The 13,135-nt window shown below is 40.0% G+C and overlaps 1 long non-coding RNA gene and 1 pseudogene across 1 annotated transcript; both read left to right on the forward strand.

Annotated features, from left to right (window-relative positions):
• The first annotated feature begins 557 nt into the window (after nt 1-557).
• Nucleotides 558-957, forward strand: LOC100686222 (annotated as a pseudogene).
• A 484-nt stretch (nt 958-1,441) lies between these two features.
• Nucleotides 1,442-2,156, forward strand: LOC111098160. Its single transcript, XR_005367404.1, has 2 exons — nt 1,442-1,695; nt 1,850-2,156. It is a non-coding gene; the product is annotated as an uncharacterized LOC111098160 (long non-coding RNA).
• The last annotated feature ends 10,979 nt before the right edge of the window (nt 2,157-13,135 follow it).

The raw sequence follows: 13,135 nt of genomic DNA on the forward strand, positions 1-13,135 counted from the left end.
GCCTCCAGCTGTGGCCAGTCACAGGGGAGAAGAGTGTCCTTAGTCACCAGTAACCGGATGCTAGAGTACGGACGGATCACCTCAAAACAATTAGCTCAACTGGGAAAGAACTCCAAATACAGGTCCAAGAGGGTGGATTGGCAGCAGCACCAATGTAATAGGCAGCTGGTTATTGGTCATTGACACACAAAATAAGCCTCCTTCTGGATTTAGGGAATGCTCTCAATACACAAGTGTAGACAATTCTTCAAGGATAGGAAAGTCTCCTAATTCATTTCAATATCCACAGCACCTAGGATTATAACAGGCACATGGGGACTACTTAGTAGCTTGTTGGAGGAAGGTAGGAAAGAAGGAAGGAAGGACAGAAGGAAAAGGAGCCAAGGAATTATGTAAGATGCAAGATTGCTGCCCTTATAGTTTTCATGACCAGTGCGAGTTTCTATATGTCTCCTTTCTTTAAAACTCTTCAGTAACAGGAAATAAACTAAAACACTCATTAAAATTCAAATGTATGGCTTCTTTCTTCTCCAGCTTCTTGAAGTTCGGCTGCCATCATGAATGACACAGTAACTACCCGAATCAGGAAGTTCATGACCAACTGACTACTTCAGCAGAAACAGATGGTTATTGATATTCTTCATCCTGGAAAAGTGACAGTACCTAAGATAGAAATTTGGGAAAAACTAGCCAAAATGTATAAGACCAGACCAGATGTCATATTTGCATTTGGATTCAGAACCCATTTTGGTGATGGCAAGACAACTGGCTTTGGCATGATTTATGATTCCTTGGATTATGCAAAAAAAAAAAAATGAACCCAAACATAGACTTGCAAGACATGACCTAAATGAGAAGAAAAAGATGTCAAGAAAACAGTGAAAGGAATGCAAGAATAGAATGAAGAAAGTCAGGGGGACTGCAAAAGCCAATGTTGGTGCTGGTAAAAAGAAGTGAGCTGGAGATTGGAAACAGAAGGAGTAAAGATTCTGCAGTGGCTTTATCTGTGGTGATTGTGCAGATTTTTTCACGAGAGGATTAATAAACTATTCTTAGTTTAATGTTAATGTGAAAAAATAAAAATAAAATTAAAACGTATGAATAAGCCATCCCTCCTCAACACACACACACACACACACACACACACACACACATACACACCTTACATAAAAACACACAACTTATGTATGATGTGTGGCCCTCATAGAGATAGGTATGAGACCCCACTTGGATGGCCAAGATCTTTATTTGTAATCTGCCAGGGAAGAAAATGAAGTAGAGATAAATTTACAGGATTGCTCTTCTTCATTTGTAAAAACATATGTATGACATCATAAAGATCAATATGATAAGGAGCCCCTGCAGGGCCCAGAGAAGGGATGCTCTGTTATTGACCTCACAATGAGAAGGCTCTTCAATGCTCTCTTGGAAATGGTAATCAGCCCAGTGGTGGAACTACTCACCAGGGTGATGGTGAAAACAAGCCTGACTTAGGGAATCTATAGGAAAATACAGCCTATGGATTTTTTTGTCTCCAAGAAGGAACCTGGAATTCTGTAGCTCTGAGCTGGATAAGAAAACCAAAGAGAAATCTATCTCAATCATAGCTGCTCCCGTTTCACTCTCTCCCCTTAGAAAGCCACTGAGTCTGCTTCTGCAAGCAATTTATGGCTCGTGCAGCTGCTTTGACAACAGGTTTGGGACTTCTTTGGTTTCAGCCATCAGCTCAGCCCCATGCAGACCTCCTATATCTGTGGGGGCTTAGGAGGTGTGCTCCCAGCTACCCCCATCATAAGGACAGCAGATGTTCTACATGTGAGATTAATGGGTCTCTCCCTCTCCACTCTAGCATCAAATAGCATGGAGTATGAACTTGGCTTTCTGCAGCCATGGTCAGGAAGAAGCTAAGAAGATGGACTTACACCGTTCAGTGGCATAGATAGTGCTACCCACATCTTGGTTTATTTTGACACAAATGCATGGAAGATGTGCCTCTGAGTGGAACTTTTTTTTTTTATCTCAATGGATAGTTTTTTCCCCTTGATCTGCTTTAATTATATAACATTTTCTTAAATTTTTCACATTTGCTACTTCTTGGTTGCAAACATACAGAAACAGCTGACAAAATTAATGAATAAAAAGCAGCTTTTTCTTGAGTTTGTTAAAGCTTCTTTTGTTTTGGTGGTCTTGTTTGTATGTTTCTTTTTGTGACTGCCTGACACATTATCAGCCTCACCCCCGCGATCCTCTATTAGTTTGTCAACATCATTTGTCAGAAGTCAATACCTGCCAGCTGAGTATGTGCTGGACAAACCGGGCTGGGTACCACCTGACCTGGGAGAGCTGTCCAAGGTCACCAAAGTGAAAACAGATCAGCCTTTACCGGAGAATCCCTATCACTCAAGACCAAGACCAGAGCCGAACCCTGAGATAGAGGGAGAGCTGAAGCCTGCCAAACATGGCAGCCGCCTTTTTTTCTGGACCATGTAAAGATTGGTCCATGGCCCACGCTCAGTCACATGCCCAGACGACCACTGATGAAATTCCCATGCAGTTTGCATTGGCTGTTTGAGTGTTCTTTCCAGGATCACAAACTGAACAAAAAAGTTAATTTATGTGACTTGGCAGTTATTCTATACCATTTCCTGGCCATTAAAACTTTTAAAGGAAAAAAAAAATCCTTCTCCAATCCCTCCCTCCCATACCGTTCAAATAGAGTATCTAAACAATAGATGGGATGAGCTGTTCTTCAGAGACTACCACTATAACTCTTTCTTGGGCCTTTCACAGAAAGTCATTGCTTCCTGCATGGCTAAAGCCCTTACACTAGATATTCAGCATTGATTTCCAAAGAGAACAGTATACTGGTCGTTTAAAACTTGTCAATTTCGGGATCCCTGGGTGGCGCAGCGGTTTAGCGCCTGCCTTTGGCCCAGGGCGTGATCCTGGAGACCCAGGATCGAATCCCACGTCAGGCTCCTGGTGCACGGAGCCTGCTTCTTCCTCTGCCTGTGTCTCTGCCTGTCTCTCTCACTGTGTGTCTATCATAAATAAATTAAAAAATTTTAAAAAAATTAAAAAAAAAACTTGTCAATTTCCAGTCAATTTCCTTGCCTATGGTACAGTGAAGATTTACTAATTCCTAAACATTCATCTTCAACAATGTTCTCTTTCTCTTATGACTCAAACTATTTATCATGTGTCCTACTGGATATCATCACACCATGCTAGAACTGAACCCATAATCTGCCCTCATAACTCCCATCCCAAATGGGTGTCTTCATGAATTTCTCCCTCCCCTCCAACTGCCTTATAGTAGCCAAGACCTCTGTCTCTCCAACCCAGCCACCTCTCACCATCCCACAGCCATTCCCTCATGTGGATACCATCACCTTCTGCCTAAATTACCCTCATTGCCTACCTCCTAACTACGCTCACTTCCCCAAGCCTTGTCTCCTTTCTACCCTTGTCACCCTGAGGCGGTGTGTTCTTTCTAAGCACACATAAGATAGTGGCTTTCCCCACTTCCAACCCTTTAACAACCCCTTAGAGCCCTCAGGTTGAATTCCAGGTTGAAATCCAAAATGGCACCTGTGCATTCCCCATTAGGACTTTGCCTGACTATCCTCTTCTCTGTCACTGGCTGATTCCTACTTGCCTGTTACTTCCCTGTCCTGCTGAGGTCTAATAGCCCTGCTATGTTCATGCCTGGTGCTCTCCACTCCCATGGTCTCCACACCTACTAGACTGTCATAATTTTCCCTTTACCTGCCTGTATTCCCAACCAGCAGGTAGCAAAATGGGCACACAGCATTTCTTAAATGAATGAGCAAATTAATTTAGTCTACCTATTCTCCACATTCCTCCCAAACCAGAAAAGTCAGAAAGACATGCTATGCTCATTGCAGCCATCCACCACTTTTCTGGTAAAAATTGGAAAGAACAAAAAAGAGTAAAGAATTTAAAGACTATCATAGCACCTGAAAACACCTTATAATGACATATGCTTTCTTTTCTCTTATCCTAGAAGTGGAATAGCTGGATCACATGGTAGGTATATGTCTAACTTTTTAAGAAATTATCAAATTGTTTTCTAAAGTGGTTGTACTAAATTCCTACCAACAATGTTTAAGTTCTATTTCCTTCACACATTCACCCATATTTGATATGGTCAGTCTTCTCTTATTTCAAACATTCTAATAGATATCTCATTATGGTTTTATTTTGCAACTCCCTAATAACTGTTAAGATTGAACATCTTTTCATGTGCTTGTCATCCATAAATCTGCTTCAATAAATTCAAATTTAAATTCTTTTCAAATCTTTTGTCCACTTTGAGGGGGTGGTAGGAGGCATTGTTTGTTTTTTTATTGTTGAATTTTGAGAATTCTATAGGTATTCTGAATAGAAGTTCTTTATGAGATATAAAAATTTGCAAATATTTTTCCCAATCTATGTCTTTACTTTTCATTCTCTTACAGTGGGTTCTAAAAAAAAAGGTTTTAATTTTGATAAAGCCTAATTTATCTTTTTTTTTTTCCTTTTATGGGTTGTCCTTTTGGTACTGTATCTAAGAAATCTTTTTATAACCCAAAGTCACAGAGATTTTCTTCTATGTTTTCTTCTGCAAGTTGTGTAGTTTTAAATATTAAATCTAGGCTTATGATCCATTCTGTCCTAGCACCACTGAAATACTATCCTTTCTCCACTCAATTGCCTTTACACCTTTGTCAAAAATCAGTCCTAAATACATATAGTTTATTTCCAACCTCTCTATTCTGTTCCAATGTCTGTGTTAATGCCAGATACCACGCTGTCTTGATTATTATGGTTATATAGTAAGTCTTTATTGTGTAGGGAGTATTATAGGTATATTATAGGTACGTCAAGCAGTGCCAGGTCTCCAACTTTCTTCTTTTTCAAAGTTGTTATGACTTCACTTTTGTGAATTTTAGAATCAACTTGTTGTTTTCTATTGGGATCTCTATTTGCAGGTATTTTGGAGGGATTGCACTGAATCTATGGATTAATCTGGGGAGAATTAATATCTAAAAAACACAGAGTCTTCCAACACATAAACAAAGCATACCTGTCCATTTATCCAATCCCTTTTAATTTCTTTCAGCAGTGTTTTGTAATTTCCAGTGAAATTGGGCTTGGTCTCCTAGGATTCTTAGCACTGTGTCCTCATCTCAGAGTCGGCTGGGCTCCAGTTGGGCTCCCTGTCCCTGCACTACAGCCTGGTGCCTGACTCTAAGCAGTAAGCTGAGGAAATCTTAAAACAAGCCTCATTTGTTTCCATCTCTCAGAGATCACTGTCCATGACCTGATATCTGGTGTTCTGAAAACCACGCTTTATATATTTTGTCTGGTGTTTTGTTTCTTAAAGGTGGGAGGGTAAGTCTGACCCCTATTACTCCATCTTAGTCTGTACTAAGCTGACTTTCTGTCTCTCCAACATACTCTTCTGTTTCCTGCTTTTATGCCTTGTTCATGCTCTCCCCTCGTTTTGGAGTGCCTTTGATCCCTTATTCACCTGGGTAAATCTTGCTTGTCTCTCAAAACTCAATAGAAATGTGTAACTTCTCTGAGGACATATTCCATGTAAGTAACACTCTTCCACCTCTTTGTTTTGATATTATTCTGTGAATATGTCTGTTTCCTCTTTTAGCACTTTATTTTTTTAAAGATTTTATTTATTTATTTATTCACAGAGAGAGATGCAGAGACATAGGAAGAGGAAGAAATAAGCTCCTCAAGGGGAGCCCGATATGGGACTTGATCCCAGGACTCTGGATCACACCCTGAGCTGAAGGCAGATGCTCAACCACAGAGCCAACCAGGTGTCCCCTTTTAGCACTTCCTATTCAAATTATCTGTTTATGTAACCTTCTTATCTACTTGATCATAAGCCCTCCAAGAGAGGAGCCGTGTGTATTCCCTTTCTATCCTGAGTGCCTGGTAAAGAACTTAGCACAAAGTAGACACTCCATAAATATTTGCTAAACTACATCTTTGAGACACAAGCTGTGAACAATGAGTGAGAAATGGCTATCCTCCCTCAGAGACTATAGTCTCCAGGAATGGAGTGGGGCAGGGATGGGGTCTCCTTCTGAACACAACAATTTAATACACTCTCAGGGGGTAAGCTGCTTCTAGAAGTTGGGTAGCTTGGTCAGAGTATTTTTTACATGGATAATTACTGCCAAATTACTTTCCAAAACAACTATCAATTTATGCCACCAATAATTTATGAGAGTTCTGACTTCTTTCCATCCTCACCAACTAAATTAAATACTTTATTTCAATTTTCCCAGTCTGATGTGAGAAAATAGTATCTTATTGTTAAAATTATATTTCACTGCTCATTAACAAGGTTGAGTTTTAAATAAATTAAATATTTATTACATAATTTATATTTAAACTGTGGGTTTCTGTTTATGACTATCCTGCTTATTCTTTGTTCCTCCAGCCCCACCACAGACCCTTTCTTTACCTTTCTATGCCCTGCCTTGCATGTCTGCTCAGGCTCAGATCCAGGACCCAGAACCTGCAGGAAACCCCAGCTCTCTCCAAGCTTCAAAAAACCTTTCCTTCCCCTTATGCCTCCAGAGCTAGGAGTGGTAATGGCTTCCTAATCTTGCTAGTACCATTACTTTTGTCCTCAATTCTGGTATTATCTCTGTATACAGTCCCTTCATTAAACTTCTTAACTGAAATCTTTGAGTAAGCCATTATTTCCTGCTAGGAAGTGACCAATAAAATAACCTTTGTCTGTTTTTACCCTGTAATCTTTACTATGATATTGATTTATAGGAGCTCTTTACATATTGTGGATATTTTACTTCTCAGATGATATACATGTTACAAATATTTTCTCCCAGTTTATAATTTCTCTCTTCTTTCCTGTTCCTGAATTCTGTACCAGCATGGGATATATACATGACATATCAACGTGACTGATACTAAGCCAAGTATTATTCCTTAGAAATAAAGATTTTTCACTTCTTCTACCCTATAAAACACTCCATAAGTAGCATCTCTGTTCCCTAAGCACCTTTAGAAATGCAATGAAGGATAAGAGCACACAGAAGAGAACACTCAGACTTCACAGGGGCAAGTATCCTGATAGAGTTGTGGGGTTTTTTTTTCCCCCTTTCTTCATTGTAAAACTATAAAGGTGGTTCCCTTTTGGGTTGGGTATATATGCAGGGATTGGGGCAACTACGTTAAGACAGAGAGCAGGAATGCTATCAGTTAGAAAAGAAGAAAAGAAGGGGTGGGTACCTGACCGGCTCAGTGGTTGAGCATCTGCCTTCGGTTCAGGGTGTGATCCCAGGTTCCTGGGATCAAGTCCTTCATCAGGCTCCCTGCAAGGAGTTTGCTTCTCCCTCTGCCTATATCTCTGCCTCTCTCTGTGTGTCTCTCATAAATAAATAAATAAATAAATAAATAAATAAATAAATAAATAAAATATTTTTAAAAGAAAGAAAGAAGAAAGAAAGAAAGAAAGAAAGAAAGAAAGAAAGAAAGAAAGAAAGAAAAAGAAAGAAAGAAAGAAAGAAAGAAAGAAAGAGAGAGAGAGAGAGAGAGAGAGAGAGAGGGAGGGAGGGAGGGAGGGAGGGGAGGGAGGAAGGAAGGAAGGAAGGAAGGAAGGAAGGAAGGAAGGAAGGAAGGAAAGGGGGTAGAGTCACCCTTTCATTGATTTTTTAGTGGGAAAAGGCTAAGATGAGGGGCAAAGGAGCCATGACCTGAAAGATACAAGAGCATTGTTCTAGGAAAGCAACTACTGTTAAGAAGCACCTATGCATTAGAAACTGTGCTGGTCTTGGTAGGCTATCCATCTCATCATATGAATAGAGCCATTCATTTAACACAGAGATGTTCTAAGCATTTAGGATATATCCATGGACAAAATAAAGAATTCATATTTTAGCTATCATCCTTTCTATGCATACAAGCCCTACCTATCTACTCTCTAGATACGGCATAGGTGGAAATGTGATCCTACAGGAAAAAGTCCTCAAATAACTATTTATTTGTCCAGCTGTGGGGTCGATCTTTGATATACCCCAGTCATGTATAATCCCTTAGGGGACTATATCTAACTCCTAGCAGAATAGGGAAGTAAGAATGCTCATGAGGGGTCTGTTAAGGCACTCCAAGCTGAGAATGAAGGCCTATAGACTTTACATGTTCTCACAATGTTCTTTCATTCTTATCAAGCAATTAAAAATAAAATACCATTTATTTTAGTAGGATCCTCCATTGCCTCCTCTCCTCAGATCACAGGCTGAATGTCAAATATTTACTTGGGTATTTTTTTTCTTGCTGCCCACATTAACCACAGTTGATAAAATTCCCAAACATTCTTCCAGTGTGGTTGGAGCTAGTTAATGATTTGTGTATCACAAAAGAGCAGAGAAGATGGCCTTTCTCAGAATCTATTTGACTGACTTCTCCATTGAACATCCAGTTGTTCTGTAGACCCAACTCATGGCCAATCTGGTGATTTGTTTTCAAAGGGCCCAAGACCCTCTTCTGAACACACTGATGTCTAGGGTCCACTAATCTTCTCAGTACCCCCCTCCCCTTGCACAGAAATTCTAGGCTTTTACTCAGAATCTTGTTTTTCCTGACCTAAACTCTAATAATATTCTTCCCTGAGAAACTAAAATTCCATCTCATCAAAAGTTATTTGAGATTATACATCTAGTGTTCTTTGCCCAGGAAAGACTTTGAAGGGAGTTTCTGCATGAAGGCCTTTCGCCCTTTGGGAGAATTTCTTTCTGTTGAACAGGTTTTTGTTTTAAACATTAACTAGGCAACTTACTGGTCTTGAGCATTAAGGGCAGAGCAAGTCTGGGGAACAAGTGGGAGTGTTGGTTTCTGTCAATGGAGTAAGGGCAGGCAGGCTGTACTAGTCATTTTCCTATTGCTGCTGTAAGAACCACTCCCTCATTTCTCCTTGAAATGATTTTCAAGAGGTCTGGGACTCCATCTCAACTAGGTCTATCAGAGGCCTGAGACAGGGGATGATAGATTTTGTGTTGAGAAAAAAATCAACACGAAAAAGGTTTACTTCACCCCCAAATCATTGCCAAAATGGTACTTTTCAGCCCTAGCCACTTGTGGAAAGAGTGGGGGAGGAGTGTGGGATGTGGTAACTCAGAAGCAGCTGAGAGAGAAGAAGGAAGGGGTTTCAACAGTTGCCACTCAACAAGAACTAAGATTTTTGTCTGTAACTTGAGTTTTCACTGGACAGCCACACACATTGGAATGTAATGACAAATGAGGTGTCATGAACCCAAATGTCATGTGCCTTGCCCTTACCTATGTGCTCATCAGGACTTTAACTTCTGATGATTCTCCCCCAAGTATGTCAAAATTTCTGAGACTCCCCAGGGAGATTTTTATGTATTTGTTTGTTTATTCACAAATAAGTGCTCCAGCTACCAAAGGCCTCTGCCAGATACTACTGACAGATCCTTGAGAACTACAGATTAAGAAATGGGTGCCATACTGCCTTGTGTACAATTTATATACCCCTCTGACCAAACCATTCTCCAAACTTAATTTTTGTTCATCATACATACATTAAATATTAATAAAATTAGAAAGATAGAAATGTGGCTTGTTTATACTTATGTGACAACTCTCGCAGGAGGCGTTAGTGATATGTGAAACTATCATTCTGTTACTGAAATAAAAAGTATAATTCAAAACAGTGGAAGACAATCTGACATTATGAATAAAGTCAACTTTTGATTGTGATTGAAAAATGCAGGAGTGGCTGGGTGGCTCAGCCAGTTAAACACTCAACTCTTGATTTCTGCTCAGGGCATGATATCAGGGTTGTGAGACTGAGCCCTACATCGGATTCCACACTCAGTGTGGAGTCTGCTTAGGATTCTCTCTCTCTCTCTCTCTGCCCCTCCCCACCATGCATTCTCTCTCTCTCTGTTTCTAAAATGAATAAATAAATAAAACATTTTAAAACAAAGAAAAAAGGAAAAATTAGTCACTTGGACTTTCCCTCTTATTTAGACTTCTGCCTGCTTTTGTACCCTTAGACATTTTTTTCTACTGGAGTGAACTTATTTCTCCATTTTTAGATGCAAATATATTTAATTCTATAAAATCTGTGACTCTCAAATGCTATGAGAATGATTAACATTTTCTTCATTTAGCTCCATGCCACAATAGGGTAAGCCTTTCATTTGAAGGCAGTCAGCCTAGAGTACTATGAAAACAGCCACTTGGTTCCTCAACCGTTCTGGCCCCCACCCTAACCCCAAGCAAACCCTCTTCAGTTGATTAGATCAGAGTGCTGGAAATGGATGTAAACAAAGATCTCCTAACAGATACATGGATATAGAAAGTTCTAGGAAACTACTCCCAGATCCTTGGCTCCTACATATACTCTGCTAAATCTCATTTCTTCTTACCACCTTGGTCCAATTCTCTTATACTACTTTCAGAGCCTGATATTTTGCACTCAACAAAAAGACATCATGTATTTAATTCCACCTGATTCTTCCTAGGGCAAATTTTCCTGAGTTGGAAAAAAAAAAAAAAAAAACTCAAAGATGACCAAAAAAGGGGGGGGGCATTTGAAATATTAGAAATCTGCAAAACCTGCTTCAATCAAGGCCCTATGAAACTGTCATAGAGCTGCCTCTCTTTCTTTCCTTGATATAATTCTGTCACTGCAAAGTATAACATAAGAAATGGGCACTTGGGCCAATATGTGGATGTGTTGAATTTAGATATAAAGTAGACTGGTGATGCCAATTTTATCTTAATGTCCTCTCTGATCCCCTATTATTAAAAAATACACTGCTCTTGATGGGGAATTTGTGACTCTAGAGATTAAGGGTGGTACAAACTTATCTTGCAGTCTCTTCTTTTCAAACATCCGGATTTGAAAACTAAAACTACACATTTTTTGTTGATGAAAACTAAGGGCATTGGCAAAAATGTAAATGACTTTAACATTTTCAAATAGTCATCAAAGTCAACTTTGTATAACCTATTACAAATTAGCACTGTTCATTGCAAAATATGGAAAGTGTTACATGATTGTTGAAAAAGTTCTAATTCTTGGTATACTGTGGTGACAGCTAGAAAGTTGACGAAATTTTTAATAGCTAGACACCAAGATATCATTCATTAGTTCAATGATTCATTCATTTATTCATCAAAAAAATACAAGAACTTACTATGTTCCAAGCACTATTCAGAGTAATTAGGATACATTAGTAATAAAACAAATATTTCTGCCCTGGAGCTTATATTCTAGCAGGGAAAGGTACAGAGGATATATTTGTTATTTAAGTAACAGATTACTCCCAAAATTTAGTGGCTTAAAAGAACAAATTTTTTATCTCAAAGTTTCTGTGGATCAGGAATCCAGGCACAACTTAGTTGGACCCTCTGCTTCACGTCTGCCATGAGGCTGCAATCAAAGAGTACAGGGTCTGTGGTCTCATCTGAAGGCTTGACCAGAGAAAGATCCAATTTTGAGGTTCCTCAGCAGTTGTTGGCAGCACTCAGTTGCTTGCAGATTGTTTGATTGTGATCATCAGTTACTATCTGGCTGCTGATGGAGGCTCCTCACTTCCTTGCCACACACACACTTCTCCCACAGAGCAGCTTCTGACATCAAAATGTGCAAGTCAAGAGGGCAATCAAAAAATTTGCTAGCAGGATAGAAGTTAAAATTGTATATAATCCTATCATGGAAGTGACATTTCCTCAACTTGGCCATAGTCTATTAGTTAGGAACAAGTTACTTGAAGGAAAGAGATTACCCAAGTGCCTGAATACCTGGAGGTGAGGATCGCAGGGGCTATCTTTGAGGCAGCCTGCCAAAGGTATAAAGGGGAATTGGGCATGCTAAGCCAAGAAATATGGGTAGCAATTTCAAATAGCACTCTCAGTGTAGGCCTCATTGAAGTGACAAGTGAACAGAAGCTTGAAGAAGGTGAATGGGTCAGCCATATGAATATTTGTGGAATTCAGTTCAGGCAGAGGAAGTAGTGAGAATGAAGACCCCTCCCAATGGGAGAACCCTTGGGGTGCAGATGAAGCATCAAGGCGGCTAGTCAGTGGTGAGAGGAGAAGTCAAAAAGGAAGGATAGTAGGGAATGAGGTCAGGGGATTAAGGGTAGGGGGGAATCATGTAGGAGGATCTTGTAGGCCACGGTAAAGATAATGACTTTTATTCTGGGTGAATGGGCACCATTTCAGGGCATTAGGTGGAGGATGGGCAAAATGTTTTTATTATTTTTTGCTTGTATGTTTTTATTTATTTTTAAAGATTTTATTTATTTATTCATCAGAGAGAGAGAGTGATAGAGAGGCAGAGACACAGGCAGACTTCATGCAGGGAGCCCGACGTGGGACTCAATCACGGGTCTCCAGGATCACACCCTGGGCTGAAGGCGCGCTAAACGGCTGACCCACCTGGGCTGCCCGGATGTATGTTTTTAAATGATCCCTTGGGCTGCTGTGTTAAGAATAAACTGTAGAGGGGCACAGGCAGAAGCAGCAAGAATAGTTAGGAGGCTACTGCATTAATTACTTTTTTTAAAGATTTTATTTATTTATTCATGAGAGACACAGAGAGAGAGAGAGAGGCAGAGACACAGGCAGAGGGAGAAGCAGGGCCCATGCAGGGAGCCCGACGTGGGACTCGATCCCGGAACCCCAGGATCACACCCTGGGCTGAAGGGGGCGCTATACCGCTGAGCCACCCGGGCTGCCCTGCATTAATTTAGGCAAAAAAAAAGACAGTGTCTCAGAACAGGACAGAGATTGTGGAAGTTGGGGGAAATGACCAGATTCTGAATATATTTTGAAGTCCAGCCTATAGGATTGCCTGATAATTTGGACTTGGGATAAAAATGAAAATAGGATTCTAGGATGACTCCCAGGATGGATTTTGGCCCAAGCAACTAGAAGGATGGAGTTGCTGTCAACAGAGATCAGTAAGGCTGAAGATGAAAAATGAGTTTAGAATTGAAAATTAGTTCAGTTCTAGAGATCTCAAGTTTGCAGTATCTGTTGGAAATGAGGAGGAAGATATTCAGCAGGCAGGTGAGCGCATGGTTCCAGAATTCAAGGAATAGCA

The sequence above is a fragment of the Canis lupus genome, chromosome 12 (assembly GCF_011100685.1).
Source record: "Canis lupus familiaris isolate Mischka breed German Shepherd chromosome 12, alternate assembly UU_Cfam_GSD_1.0, whole genome shotgun sequence".
NCBI lineage: Eukaryota > Metazoa > Chordata > Mammalia > Carnivora > Canidae > Canis > Canis lupus.